Raw genomic sequence first — 16,855 nt, 5'->3', positions numbered from 1 at the left:
TTATTATTTAATTTGCTATTTATTGTCACTGAAACACAGATGGTATTCAAATTACACAGGCACTGGGGTATTAACAAAACAAGAATGATTACTCTAAAATGTGCCTTCCAGGGATTAGCTAGGAATAGAATTAATTGATGGAACATAAAAATAGGGATCTTACATGATGGAGACACAGGTCCAGATTACAAGGTTTCAGTATGTCTAAGGGAAAACCAATAACCTTAGCTCCTGTTAAGTGTGCAAGGAAACAGACACATTGCAATAATAGATATTGTTATTGAGATTTAAGACTAAATAATCTCATTTTTACTGTTCTTTGGAATACTTTTATTTATACAATGTTCTAACCTTTTTTTTTTATATGATGTGACTCTTGTGCTTGGAAATGTTGAATCAACTTTTATTTTACCAGCATGGGTACTAGCTCCACTAATGTAGAACATAGCCCTTCCTTATTTCATGATTTTCATTGGCCAAAAATGTCCTCGCCTTATAGATCTGCAGATGAGCCACTCTAAATTTAGCGAAGCCACTTCCATTATAGAAGATACCTAGTCTGTTGCAAGGCCTATATTCACAATTGCAGTGTCTTATCATAGTTTGGTAAAACAAGCTTATGCTCTATGGACCAAAACCGATTTATTTTGTACTTACTTTTTTGCATATAGGTGGTGTCCATCTTGGCCCTGCTACTTACTTACCTACGTGACTCTGGGCAAGTCACTTCATCTCCCTGAGCCTCAGTTTCTCCATCTATAAAATTGTACCTCCACTACTAGAAAAGAAATGTGAAATACTGGATAGAGCCTTGGCCCTGAAACTAGGATTTACCCGGAGTCACAGATGTACCTTTATCTTGTCCTGGCCTTGTGACCCAAAAGAAATCACTTCTTAGTACTCCAGGCAATTCTCTACCTCAGTGATTTCCAGTTCAAATAGTTTTGAGGCATATATTAACTTAGAAAATCACAAATTAATATTATCTGCTATATTTTTATTTTTTTTTGTTAAATAGCTCCCAATTCCATTTTAGTCTAATTTGGGCCACACTAAAGTTTTATGGACTACAAACAACTGAGCTACAAGTTTGACCCTCTTGCTTTAAGACAATATAAATTGAAAAGAAGGTGCCAACCAGGGGTTTTCTTATCCTCAAATTTCCTATACCAATGATATTACAGGACCAACCAGTTCCTACCTATTCCCAGGATTAGTGTGTGCTTTGGAGAAATGAAGGAATGGAGAAAAGAAGAGACCTTTAAATTGATGGATAAAGAGAACTCTTTTATAATACAGAATGGGAACTTTTCTTCAGTATATATAGTTTTAGAGAGCTTCCTGGATTATGGAGTAGTTCAGTGCCTTCCCTTGAGTGACAGAGACAATGCATGTCAGGGACTGGACTTCAACCCAGGCTAACTTCAAGGACAGCTTTCTTTCCATTCGCTAATCCATGCTACTTCTTAATACTTACATTAAATTGAATGAATATCTTGTAGACACTAGGGTCTGCACCGCCAAGCATGGACAGAATTTTAGTGGAGAACTGCAACTACCTCACTTTTATTTTTGTATCTGTCTGGGGAGTAGGTGCCTACAGCAAATGCATACCTTTGTACACGTGAATAAACCAGAGACTGAGAAATTAAAAGACCCATTAGAGGTGACACAGGGAATTAATAAATGATGTGGGGCTGGAAACACCGACTGAAATAACAAAACTTTAAGCATTCACTGAATTTTGCTTTACCAATGGACAGAGGCAGATCTGTAATAATTCTCTCACTGAACCACCCTCTATTTGACATGATGGCCAGAATGACCACGTTTTATTTTATCCTTTGAGTCTCAGGCACTTAAAAAAAAAAGTGATTGGGTATTGTAGCCACTAGGTGGTGGAGTTGCAACAGAATTGCGAATAGAGATTTGGTTTGAAAAGAGGATGGGGTGAGGAGGCTGTTTGATACAGGACTGTCTGTTGCATCATTTATGAGACATTTACTTCCCTGCCCTCAGGCATTTCTAAGAAAATGAGGACCGTGGACTAAACTGCAAATTCCCCTCTGTTTCTCTTCCTTCTTCTAGGTATCTCTCTCCCTTCCAGTCAACATTCTTTCCTCTGAGAGGGTGAAAGGAACATGACAAACAAGAAGCAACTTTAAAAAACAACAACAACAACCCCCCCCCCAACCTAGAATCTTTGAACCCACTTCCAACGTCTCCCCTACGACACCATGATGGAACTACCAATGATTTTTTTAAACTATCACAACAGCTTCATGAAGGATGTGTATTGTGTATTTGATCTCTTCCACTGATTCACCACTCTTTATTTCTGAGCCAGTACCAGATTGTTCTGATGATTACCAGTTTGTAATATAGTTCGAGATCAAGTACTGATAGGTCACCTTTCTTCATCTATTTTCCTCACACCCCTCAACCCATAGATTTCCCTTGATATTCTTGACCATTTGCTCTTCAAGATGTTTTTTTTTAATTATTTTTTTCTAGTTCTAGAAAATATTTTTGGTAGTTTGATTGGTATGACACTGAATAAATGGTAGAATTTTCATTTTTATTATATTGGCTCAGCCTACCCATGAGCAATTAATATTTCTCCAATTGCTTATGTGTGGACTTTATTTGTGTGTAAAGTGTTTTGTAATTGAGTTCATATGTTTCTTGGGTTTGTCTTAGCAGGTAGACTCCAAAGTATTTTATATTATATGCAGTTATTTTAAATGGAATTTCTCTTTCTAGTTCTTGCTGCTAGATTTTTTTTGACATTATATAAAAATGTTGATGATCTATATGGGTTTATTTTATATCCTGTGCCTTTGCTGAACTTTTAATTATTTCAACTAGTTTTTTAAGTTGATTCATTAGGATTTACTATAAGCAAACCATCATATCATCCTCAAAGAATAATAGTTCTATTTTCTTGTTACCTGTTCTGATTCCTTCAATTTCTTTTTCTTTTACTACTGCTATAGCTAGCATTTCTAGTACAATATTAAATAATAGTTTTGATAATGGGCACCCTTGCTTTGCCCTTGCTCCTGTTGGGAAAACTTCTAGCTTATCCTCATTACAAATAATGTTTGTTAATGCTTTCAGACAGATCTTACATTTTAAGAAAAGTTCCCTTTATTACTATGCTTTCAAATTTTATTTTAAAAAGGAATGAGTGTTGGGGGCAGCTGGGTAACTCAGTGGATTGAGAGCCAGGCCTAGAGACAGGAGGTCCTAGGTTCAAATCCGGCCTCAGACACTTCCCAGCTGTGTGACCCTGGGCAAGTCACTTGACCCCCATTGCCTACCTTTACCAATCTTCCACCTATAAGTCAATACACAGAAGTTAAGGGTTTAAAATTTAAAAAAAAAAAAAAAGGAATGAGTGTTGCATTTTGTCAAAAAGCTTTTTCAGTATCTATTGACATAATCATGATTTTTCTTATTTTTGTTATTGATATGATCAACCATGTTGATAGTTTTCCTAATTTTGAAGCAGTCCTACATTCATGTTACAAACCCCACTTGGTTATAACATATGATCTTTGTGATATATTGTTGAAATCTCTTTGCTAATATTTTATTTAAAATTTTTGCACCACTATTCATTAAGAAAATTGGGCTACAATTTTATTTGATTTTGCTCTTTTTAATTTAGGTATCAGCACCATATCTGTATCATAAAAGGAATTTGGTAGAACTACTAAAATTGCATATTTCCCAAATAGTTTATATAATATTGGAAAAAATGTTTTTTAAATGTATGATAGAATTCACTAGTGAATCTAATCTGATCCTGAGTATATTTTTTCGTATAGACTTAACTGATAGCTTGCAAAATTTCTTTTTCTAAGAAAAGGTTATTTAAGATTCTATTTCCTCTTCTGTTAATCTGGGTAATTTATATTTTTCCAAGTATTCATCCATCTCTTTTAGATTGTCAGATTTATTGGTATATAACTGGGCAAAATAGCTCCTACTAACTGCTTTCATCTCATCTTCATTGGTGGTAAATTCACCCATTTCATTTTCGATACTGGTAATTTTGTTCTCTTTCTTTTTAAAAATAAAATTAACAAATCATTTATTTATTTTATTTTTCATAAAAAGTAGCTCCTAGTTTTATTTATGAGTTCAATGGCTTTCTTACTTTTAATTTTATTAATCTCACCTTTGATTTTTCAGGATTTCCAATTTAGTGTTTAATTGAGGATTTAAAATTTGTTCTTTTTCTAGTTTTTTTCATTGCATGTCCAATTCAATGACCTGTTCTTTATTTTATTGATGTAAGTTTTTAGAGATATATATTTTCCCCTAAGTACTGCTTCGACTGAATCCCATAAATATTGGTAGATTGTCTCTTTGTTGTCATTATCTTTAATGAAATTATTATTTCTATGATTTGTTCTTTGACCACTCATTCTTTAGAATTAGATTATTTATTTTCCAAGTAATTTATAATCTACATTTCTATGGAGCCTTATTGAATATATTTTATTGTATTATTGTCTGAAGAGGATCCATATAATATTCCTACTTTTCTACACCTGGTTGTGAGGTTTTTATTCCCTAATACACCATCAATTTTTGTGACAGTACCACATAAAGTGGAGAAAAAGGTATACTCTTTTCTATTCCCTTAGTTTTCCCCGGAGTTCTACCATAACTTTTCTCAAATTTTATTCATGTCCTTAATTTCTTTCTTTTTATTTTATTGTTAGATTTATCTAATTCTGAGAGGGGAAATCTGAGGTCCCTTACTAGTATCATTTTAATATTTATTTCCTCCTTCTAATCATTTGACTCTTCCTATAAGAATCTGCATGCTATGCCACTTGGTGCATGTATGTTTAGTAATGACATTACTTCATTGTCTGTGTTAACTTTCAGCAAAATGTAGTTTCCCTGCTTATTTCTTTTAACAAGGTCTATGTTTGCTTTTGCTTTATCTGAGATCATGGTTACTAACTCTGTTTTTTTTTTTTAATCTTAGTGGAAGTATAATATATCTTACTATAGTTTCTTATTTTTACTCTGTTGTGGATTCTGGTTTTTAATCTATTCTGCTATCCACTTCCACTTTATGGGTAAGTTTACTCCATTCACATTCACAGTTATGATTTTTAACTGTGTACGACTCTCTATTCTATTTCTTTCCCTCTCACTCTTTCCCCCCCACAGCCCTCCTCAAAAATCAGCCCCAGCAAAAGGTCCCCTGTAGTCAGCTTCTGACTAGTTGTTCAACCCCTTTACTTTGTGTGAACTGAAAGCTCCCAAAGCTGCCACTGTTGTAGCCACCTCCAAGGTATATTGCTGGTGCTGCACTCTGGGCTATGTACCACCTTGGTGCCATAGATCTCCTGCCAATCTTCTAAGTTTTCTTAGGCAGGAAAATTGTCTCATCTAGAACTTTTGTTGGCTCTGCCACTCCACAATTTGAGTTGAGGTTTTATTTTAATAAGTTATTTGGTGAGAAATGAATGTTGGAAGACTTCAAGCGAATTCCTGCCTCTACTTCATCATCTCAGCTTTGCCCTTCCATATATGTTAAAATCACACAAGATTTCTTGAAAGATGTAGCAACAGAAATAACTTTGATTATGACTACTCTTTCCCTGAATCTGTTCTTCCTTTCAATATCCCTCTACCATCTCCCTGTTTTAGCATTATGTCCAGTTGAGTTTAATATATTTCTACATTAAATTCTGTGTGTGTGTTTGTGTGTATTTATCTATCCTTTGTTCAATTAAGAAGAAAGTGAGATTTATATATAGGCCATTCCCCTTACTTTTCTTTTATGTTTATATAGTGATCTCATACACTCAAGTCCAACTGTGTGAGATATTAAGTTCCATTCTCTCCATATTTTTCCTTAGTGTATTCCTTTTTCTCTCCTTTTCCCTTTTTGTCATCAAAATATAACATAACTGCTTCAAGGACCCCTGCCATATTTACTTCTCCTATAACCTTTAAGACATTAAGGACTTTTCAAGGGACACTTGTTCCTATTCCCCCTATTAGAATGCAAACATATATTCCTTTCATATAGTTTAAATATATTTACTTTTCTATGTTTATCTTACCTAAGAAGCCTTTGCTGGTTCCCACCCATTTACCCGAATATCTTCCTTCTGAAATGTAGATTGCATATATCTTTCATGTACATAGGTACTTGCCTGGTATCTTTTCCATTGGAATGTGATTTCTTGCAAGGCAGAGATTGTGTTTTTGCCTTTCTTTGATTTCCTTGTACTTAGCACAGTGTCTGCAATATAGTAAATATTTTATAAATGCTTGTTGACTGACTCTTACTCCAAGACTGTAAGTTACAGAGAACTGATCAAAGGAATTTGTTCATCTTGGAGTTTCTTATATCAATAAAATCACAGGTCCAGTTCCTATAATAAAGTAAATGCTTATTGATTCCTGTTTATTTATTTATTTGTTTATTTTTGGTAGTAACTAAATCTATTTTATTTTTTAAAATTTAAAAAATTTAAAAAATCATGATTCATGATTTTTCTCACTCATCTTCCCTCCTCCTGGAGCTGACAAATAGTTCCATTGAGTTGTACATGTATCATTGTTCAGAACCTACTTCCATGTTATTCATATCTGCAGTGGAGTAATCTTTTAACACCAAAACCCTAATCATATCCATTTTGAGCTACATGATTGATCATATATTTTTCTTTTGCTTTTCTACTCCCACAGTTCTTTCTCTGGATGAGGATAGTGTTCTTTCTCCTAAGTTCCTCTGAACTGTCCTGGGTAATTGCTGCTAGTAGAGAAGCCCATTATATTTGATTGTGTCATTTGTGACAGATTGCGTATCTGTCTCTGTATAATGTTCTCCTGGTTCTGCTCCTTTTGCACTGCATCAATTCCTGGAGGTCATTCCAGTTCACATAGAAATCCTCCAGTTCATCATTCCTCTCAGCACAATAGTTTTCCATCACCATCAGATACCACAATTCGTTCAGCTATTCCCCAATTGATGGACAACTCCTGTTTTTTTAATTCAAAATGTCTACTTATCTCTGGTCTCTTCATAAGGAATACTTGGGCATGGTCTATTTTAGTAAAGGTCCATTTTCCCTTGTAAGAGTATACTCAGCTTCTCTAGGAAACTTCTTCTTGATTATAAGACTTTTATCTTTTCCTTGTAAAATATTTTATTACAAGATCTTCTCTCCTTTAAAGTGGTAGATATCAAATCTTACGTGATTCTGGCTGTGGTTCCTTAGTACTTGAATTCCTTCTTTCTATCTGCTTGCACTATTTTTTCTTTGAGCTGGGAGCTTTGCATTTTGGCTTTGATATTCTTAAAAGTTTTTATTTGGAGATTATTTTTTCAAGAGATAATTGATAGATTCCAGTTCTTTTTGTCCTTTGGCTCCTATAATCTGTAGTCATTATTGTTTATGATTTTTTGAAAAATAGAGTCTAGACATTTATGGTTGGCATTTTCAGGTAGCTGTGAAGATGGGATTTTTAGATTTAATCTGACCATTTTTAGATTTAATCACAGAAGTGTATATATCCCATTTATGGGGAAAGTCTGTGACCCATGTGTGTGAAAGTGAGTGACAAATCAGAATTGACTGACTGCCCCCTGGGCAGTCCTAAGCAAAGCTTTAGCTGTAATTGGTCCATGTAAAATGGAAGGAAGGCACAGGAAGTGATGAAAGGGATGGTCTTTATAAGTGGCAAGAACTTCCTGTGAGGAGGTCTTATGCCTTCAACTTTACCCTGGAGGAGTTCTGGCTGAGGACCTCAGACTGCTTTTCTATTTTCCCTTAGAACTACCACATGGGTGAGTGAAAAAGGCTGACTTGTGCTGGAGGTACTAGCCCTCCAGAGAGGCCCCTTGTCTTGGAGGAGGCCTGGTGGCTAAAACTCTTGTTTAATTTGCCTCTGGGCCCCCTTTGTTGGGGCTCTTAAGTCTAGCCTGGTTCAGAGGGGGCCAGAGTAAACATCTACTCTCTTTGATTTTCTTACTTTCACTCTTTCTCCTTTTGTAAATAAACTACCATAAAAAGTCATTTGGAATTGAGTAATAATTTTTGGTGACCACTCTTTTATAAATTGAATCCAGCCCTTTTATTTTTATCCCTTATATTCTGGCTCCTACATAGCCTTATAATTGTTTCTCCTACACCTTTTTTCTAGTTCATATATTTATGATATGAATAGCTTATATTTTCTGATTTTTTCAGTCTTTTGATTATCTTATAATATTTCTTATGGAGTTGTTGATCTTATTTGGATCCAGTCTAATTTTCAAGGAGTCTATTACCTGCGTAAGACTTTTTTTACCTTCTATACTAACATATTCTCCGTCTAGTTCTTTACTCTGGAAATCTCATTTCCTTTCTCATTACCTTTCTCATTCCTTCCTTAATAGTTATCATTTTTTTGAAAACATATGTATTTTTATATATAATAATATATTAAATAACATAACATTTAATATAATCTATGTAGCTTGTCATAAATATGTCATAAATTATAATAAATATGCTTATTCAAGAGAAACAAATTCTTACATTAGATATGTCCAAAAATCTATATCTCAGGCTTTTTTCCCCTCACTTTCCTGCTCCTCATCCCTTCCCAAGAAGGAAGGTAATATATAGGTTGTACATATAGTATCGTATAATACATATTTCCCTGATTGTCATGTTGTGAGGCAATACTTACACTATTGCTTACATAACATTGTTTACACAAACAACATTGCTTACACTAAAGAAAAATTCATGGAGGAAATAAAAGTGAAGAATAATATGTTTCAATCTGCATTTGAATTCCATTGTTCCTTCTATGGGGGTGGACATCCTTTTTTGTAATGAATCACTTGGAGTTGTCTTGGATTCTTGTTTTGTTAAAAATAGTTGTCATTCACAGCTGATCATGATACATTATTGTTGCTAACTGTGTACAGTTCTCCTGGTTTACTTCACTTTGTATCATTTCATATAAATCTTTCCAGGATTTTTTTGTGATCATCTTCTTTGTCATTTCCTATGGCAGAATAGTATTCCATTACAATTGCATATCACAACTGGTTCATCCATTCCCCAGTTGATGAAAATCCTTTTATTTTGTTTAAATGATAATTTTTAAACTTTTGCTTCATTTCTTCTGGGAATTTCATCAAAGCTTGTAGCAAATATGTGAAACTTTACTTGTAGATGATATAATATTATTCTCTTCTAGTCTTGAGTTCCTCTGGTTCCATAATATTTCTTTATTATTGCTGTTTTATTATATTTATTAATTTTTCCAGTCTTCCTTCCTGAATTAGAACTTTGTGTAAAGTGAAGACTCTGTGTACTTCTGCAAAAGCATAGTTAGGCCTTCCTTGGTATTGATCTATATTTAGGGGACTCTGGGTATGAGCACTGTATTCTTCAACCACCTCAGGAATGTTTCCTGCTAGGGCACTGCAAAGGGGTTGTCTACTCTGAATGGTGTAATCAAGTGGCATAGGGATGTTCTGTGCTGGGGTAGCCCTGGCTGTTCAGGCTTCTGATCCCACTTTGGAGTCAGGGAAACATAGCTACAGGTTCCATATATCTCTCTGTGATACCAGTGTGGGTCCCCATATACCTGCCCCTAGCATATAGCTACAGGCTACAGCCTTCTCTGACTAGTTCTTGGTCTACATGACAGAAAGGTTATTGCTTTGAGAGCCTACTTTAGGCTGGACCCCTTCCCTGGTGCCTGAAGGCTACCTTCATCAATCAAGGCCAGTAACATGTACTTACTGAAGTCTCTCTTTGGACTTCTTGATCATTTCTTGACCTATTGTTCTTTTTTCTTTTTATGCTTGCTGAAGGAATTATATAAACTAACTGGACTATCCAGCTTCCTACTACTCTGATATCTTATGGAGAATCCATAAGTAACTTTGTTTCCAATTCTTCCAAATTTCCCCATTTCTGCAAATATATCACCATTCTTCCACTATTTTAAATTCATAACCTTAGCGTCATCCTTAACTCCTTACACTCTCTAATTCCACATATCCAGTCAATAACTAAATTTTCTATCTTCATATCTCTTGCATTTAGTGCCTTTTTTTAAAAAAAAACACTCATCCTTAGTCATCACTCTAGTTTAGGCCCTTATCACCTTGTACCTAAATGACTCTATCAGCCTCCAAACTGGACTCCCTGACTCAATTCTTTCCATACTCTTGTCTGTCTCCCACGCAGTCACCAAAGCATCTATCTTTCCATGTCACACCCCTACATGAACAGCTCAGCTCATTTCCATTGCCTCTAAGATTAAATCTAGACTCCCCTGTACAACTTTTAAGGCCCTTTGCCACCTGGCTCCAACTTGTCTTTTCAACCCTATTGTCTCTCCCATACTTTGTGATCCAGCCAAATAGGCACTGTTAAAAGGGAATATGGGAGATCCTGTATGATGAATGTAACTAGTGACCAAGGTTTAGCATAACCTGGTCTGAAAGGATATCTGCCTTTGAGACAGAGAACAAAGATGGAGATTTCTCAGTCTTTAGCCAATATAAATAGATTTCTGTAACAGATGCAGGAAAACCCCTGTAGGAGATGGAATAGACTTTTGGCTAGGATTTGGCTCAACTTAGCCTCCAAGGGTTTCCTCTTCTGTACAGTGACAGTTAACCTGGAAAAGAGATCAAAACGGATGACTGGGAAATTTTGTGTTACCCAGGCTGGAAACAATCTCAATCCAGGATAACTTCCACTTATCAAATATTCTTCCTTTAATGACTAATCTGACTGCTCTTGATCTTTTATGATGGCTTATTAAAAATATATGATGATTAAATTGGATCAGGAAAGAGGGTAGTAGGAATCCCTGACTATTACCCCAATGAACAACTAAGTCTCCTGTCCTCAGCTACAGCCAAGGCAAATTTGGAAATCCTCTCTATCTAGATGTTCTTCTTATATTAGCTAACTCTAGGCTAACTAAATGAAGCAAAGTTTCTAGGTTGCTAGATGATCAGGTTGAGAGGTACACTGATGGCTCAATCCAGTCACTCTCCGGGTTAACCCTCAATTCGATTGAGACCACACAGGTATTGATTTCAGGGATCAGGAACAGATGCAGGATCACAGTAGATCTCAATCAGGAAACACTTTCTCAGGATTTGCATGATTTCCATCCAGAAGAAGGGTCTCAGAGTTGTCTCTCCTCACAAAGTTCAAGAGCAACTCCCCAAAGATCCAACAGTCCCTTCCAAGGCACCATTGGCTCCTGGAACCTTTTTGCCACCAACATTCCATCTCTTCTCCCTGCTTTCTCTGTTCCAGCACATTTCTTTGCATCATTTTGCAAAATCCCTCTCTTCAGCACCCTTTCTGTACCTCAACCATGGTGCTCCATCTCCCTTCTCTCTGACTTTCTCCAACATCTGGAATGCATTCTCTACTCACTTCCACCACATATCCTCTTCCTCTGAGTCCTCTGAGTCAAGCCCTTTCTACTTGAAATCTTTCCTGATCCTTCTGAATATTAGTGTCGTCCTCCCCTCCAACTTTGTCATTGTTCATTCGATTAGTTGTGCCCTACTATTTATGATTTCATTTGGGAATTTTCCTGGCAAATCACTGGAATGGTTTGCCATTTCTTCTCCTGCTCATTTTACAGATGAGAAAATGGTGGCAAACAGAGTTAAGTGACTTTCCTACATGACTAATAAGTGTCCGAGGCTGGATTTGAACTCAGATCTTCTTGACTCCAAGGCCACCACTCTATCTCCTATGCCAGCTCCCTCTCCAACTACCTTGTTCTGAACTATTTCATATTACTTACATTTATTCTCTTGCATATACTTATATGTATATATAATTATATGTATTTAATGTATTTTAAGTACATAATTTTAATGTAATAAGTATACTTATTTTTCATTTAGGATGTAAATTTGGTAAATTTCTTTCATTTTTATACAGAGTACCCCAAGTTCAGTGGCTGGCATATTGCAGGTGCTTAATAAATACTTTAATGGGTTTGATGGCAATTCTGATTATTAATATGTCAAGACACAAAACAAGGAGATGTATAATGTTTGACTAAAGATTGCAATAAGGCTATCCTATAAAAGTCCAAGTCACAGATTTGCTTGAAAAGAAATTTCTTCAGAATACACTAATTCAAACCATTCACATCTCTCCTATCCTAAGAATTGTTGAGGAGTTAAATAAGACACTGTTAGAAAGACAATTTTTGATACTGGTTTTCTTTCCCCTTTCAAAGAATATTGTTCAGAAACAAAAAAAAAGTCAGATACCCTGTTTGAGTCTAATGAAATTTCCTTTGTAACTCTTTTATTTTAAAATTAAATTTCATTTTTAAAAAATCCTTACCTTCTGTCTTAGAATCAATATTGTGTATTGGTTCCAAGTCAGAAGAGTGGTAAGGGCTAGGCAATGGAGGTTAAGTGGCTTGCCCAGAGTAACACAGCAAGGAAGTGTCTGAGGCCAGATTTGAACCTAAGACCTCCTGTCTCTAGGCTTGGCTATCCATTGAGCCACTAAATTTCATTTTTAATGAACAAATTTCATTCCCCCTCCTTTGTACTTCCCCACTGAAAAGAAAAGGAGACAAATATGAATAATCAAGAGAGATAAACTCCTACATTGACCAGATCTAAAAAAATATGTTTCATTCTATGTCCTGAGTCATCACCTCTTTGTGGTTAGTATGGTTCATCATCACTCCACTGTTTTCAGTGTTGATCATTGCATTGGTCAGAGTTCTTATCCATCATAGTATTTAAAGTTGAAAATCCTTTTATTTTCAGATCATACCTTCACTCCTTGCTCCTCTTTCCCATACCTCCTCCTTTCAGTGTCAGTGTGGGAAAATTGAAAATTTGTCCCAGAGCATCGAATTTAGAAGGAGCTAACAGCATGGTGCAGCCCTTCTATAAAGTAGAAGCAGAGTTCCATATCCATTTAACAAGGATAATCAGTTAAAATAGTAAGTTATCAGATGGCAGACTGGTAGGAGTTCCTTACCTAGCCCAACCTATTCCCTCTTATTCCCACGCACAGTGACCTCCTCAGTTGAAACACACATCAAGAGTATCCTAGGATCTTTGCCATTATCACAGGAAGGAAGGAAGGGAGGGAGGAAGGAAGAAAGAAAGGAAGGAAGGAAGGAAGGAAGGAAGGAAGGAAGGAAGGAAGGAAGGAAGGAAGGAAGGAAGGAAGGAAGGAAGGAAGGGATGGAAGAAAAAGAGAATGGAAGGGAAGGGAAGGAGAAAGGGAAAAGAAATACATACATCTTATTAGAGTAATTCTATTAGTCATTGGCAGGGATTCACCACAGGAGATAAGGCACTGGCCTTGAAGTCAAGAAGATGTGGGTTCAAATCCTGACTCAGATATTTACTAGTTGTGTGACCCCAAGAAAAGGAAAGGAAGGAAAGGGAAGAAGGAAAGAAGCAAGCATTTGTTAAGCACCTATTCTGTGCAAGGGGCTATGCTAAACATTTTAAACATGTTCATTTAATCATAACAACAACATTGGGAGGTAAGTACTATTATTATCAACCCCACTTTANAGGAAAGAAGGAAGGAAGGAAAGAAGGAAGGAAGGAAGGAAGGAAGGAAGGAAGGAAGGAAGGAAGGAAGGAAGGAAGGGATGGAAGAAAAAGAGAATGGAAGGGAAGGGAAGGAGAAAGGGAAAAGAAATACATACATCTTATTAGAGTAATTCTATTAGTCATTGGCAGGGATTCACCACAGGAGATAAGGCACTGGCCTTGAAGTCAAGAAGATGTGGGTTCAAATCCTGACTCAGATATTTACTAGTTGTGTGACCCCAAGAAAAGGAAAGGAAGGAAAGGGAAGAAGGAAAGAAGCAAGCATTTGTTAAGCACCTATTCTGTGCAAGGGGCTATGCTAAACATTTTAAACATGTTCATTTAATCATAACAACAACATTGGGAGGTAAGTACTATTATTATCAACCCCACTTTACAGATAAGGAAACTAAATCAGGCAGAGGCTAGTGACTTACCCAAGTTTACATAGCTAGTTAAGTATTGGAGGGTAGATTTGAACTGAGATCTTCCTTCTTCAGTCCCAGTGTTCTATTTACTGTGTTATCTAACTATATGAAAACATACATATTTATAAATTCATATGAAAATGTCCCTCATTGGGTCCTCCTGTGGGTTATACCCTAAGTGTCTTTCCACTCCTCTCTCCCCCAATTCTGGAGGGACTTCTCAGGGGCCATAAAGAAAGATTAAGGACAGAACACATGGATTCTTGAATTCCATGGTGCCCTTTTTGGAAGAGTTTTCAGCCTACTATGATAATGTATGTGTAGTAGCCTCTAGTAACTATGATCTTCAGATAGAGAAGTCTGGATGAGAGGAGAATTTAGATAGTTTTGACTGCAGAAACAGAGCATGCTGACAAAGAAACTCTCCTGTGACCCATGTTTTGGCTGAATTACATAATGCCTACTCACATATATGAGATTATATTCTCCCTGGATAGCACCCATCTCTCTCTCTGTGTGTTGAGTGTGTGTTAGGGAAGGTCCTATGGTCCAAAATATCCATCTTATCCCCATTCAAACTCTCTAAAAATTTTCACTTCACCTCTTCAATGAAGGAGTTTCTACCAGAGATATAGAACTACTCTTAAAATACACATAATTCTTTAATTAGATTAATTATATTAATCATTGACTGGAATGCACCATCGTGAATAGGGCACTGGCCTTGAAGTCAAGAAGATTTGGGTTCAAATCCTGATTCAGACCAGTTGTATAACTCCAAGCAAGTCACTTAACCTCTATGTGCCTCAGTTTCCTCATATGAAAAACGAGAGGGTGGGCTCATCACTTCTAAGTTCCTTTTTAATTCTAGATCTATGACCTTATAAAAGCCTAGTGCGCATTAACAAATAAGACTGCTTTTCTCCCAACACCAAATTGATATACTGATATTTTTGTTTTGGGAAAAGAGGAAATATTTTGAATTCTAGAGCAACTGTAAACGGCATAGACATGGATGAAATCTAGGACAGCTTAAGGATCAGAAGGAAGCAGAAGAAGTAAGGGGAAAGAGTACTTACCTCAGTTTTGCCTTCATCAGCTCTGTTTCTGTGACTGGTTGAAGAACCATCCAAAAATTATAAATGTCTGAGATGACACATTGTGATATAATGGAAAGTTCATTGATCTGAGCTAGGAGTCAAAGGGCTTTGGTTCTAGTCACAGAAGCATAGAATTTTAGAACTTAACTAATAGTTCTTCATGTCATCTAGTCCCTATTTTATAAATGAGGAAACATCTATAAAGATACAATAATTTGCTCAAAGTCATTCAGGTTGAAAGTAATTTAGCTAGGATTGAAACCAGGGTTTTTTGACTCTCAATATACAACGCTGATACTTTGGTTCTTAGACTGATTTTTATAGCCTTTACTAAGCCTTTTTGATAAGCCATTTCTTCTGAGCCTCAGTTTCCTAATCTCTAACATAAGAGATGTTTTTTAATCCTAACCCTACCTAGCGGATGGAGTCCATGACTAATAAAGGATAATTAACAGAGGAAAAGAACATTCCAAAGGAAAGAAGGCCTAGTCCAAACTGTGATCCAAGGGAGTTCATGAGAAGTTCTTACTTGTCTTGCCAGAGTTTGCTGGGTAAACAAGCCTGAGGAGTGGGCAGAAGGTAGGAAAAGGAAATCCACAACAGCAGTCCAAAGTCAGATAATTTAGCAAAATCTGAGAGAAATGCATCAGCAGGGAGTAGTAGGCATTAGCAGGACAATGTTTTGTTTCATGAAAAAAATATCTGTATAAGTAAGGTCCTTTCAAGGTGGCCAAGTACCAGTCACTGCCTTTTTTTCTTGTTTTATAGCATGTTTATTGCTGTGGTCCTGGATAGGACTGGACTAAATGATCTCTATGGTTCTTTCCAGCTCCAAAATGCTATAAAATGTAATAGATGATTATTCTATGGCTACAAAGAAGGATTTGGGCTATAGGACTGCCAATTCATCCTCTCTGACTGGCACCAGATTTATTAACAAAAATATTTAAAGTATAATCTTTTCACACTCTGATTAAACATTTAGCAATTTTCAATCAGGGCCCACGTTCAAAGCAGCAGAAAATCCTTTCTGCATAGATGACTCACCAGGATGGATGAATGTTCCTTTTGATTTTCCTGTAAGTGATGCCTCCCATAATTGCTCCATTAGGCGCCAAAGCCTGGATTCCAGAGAAACGCTGGAGCATTACCTGCCTGTCATTCATCTCTGCTAAAAGTACTTAGTCTCAGCTTCTACTACATTCTGTCAGAAAGTGCTGAATTGACCTGAGTAAGGTTTATTTTAATGAACACATTCCTTCTCATGATTCACAAATTTAAAATATTTAACTGTAGTCTAAGGGGGAAAGGAAGTATAATTCTTGGAGTAGAGGGCAAGGAAGTAAAAAAAATCAAATCAACAAATGTTCATTAAGTGCTCACTATTTTCTAGGCACCATGCAAAGTTCTGGGAATAAAAATACAAACAGAAAGGAAGACAGCTGCCCTTCAAGAGCTTACATTCTGCTGAGGGAGGACATGTAACAGGGAGCTGAAGAGTAGAGAAGAAGAGGGAAAAAAGGTACACAGTGCATAAGTATTATAGAGTAAGACCTGGAAAGTCAGGAGTGTAGCCTATAGAGGAGTAAAGACATGGTGGGTCTTGTCTTCTTTCTTAAAATGGAGGTTTTAGAAGGAATCAGCCAATCAAGAGAGGTTTCAGGGACAGAGGGTATATGCAATGTATTAAGTCCAAAGGTGCATGTGAAGTCCAAAGTGAA

The sequence above is a fragment of the Gracilinanus agilis genome, chromosome 2, assembly GCF_016433145.1.
Source record: "Gracilinanus agilis isolate LMUSP501 chromosome 2, AgileGrace, whole genome shotgun sequence".
Lineage (NCBI taxonomy): Eukaryota > Metazoa > Chordata > Mammalia > Didelphimorphia > Didelphidae > Gracilinanus > Gracilinanus agilis.
This window is presented reverse-complemented; position numbering follows the sequence as displayed.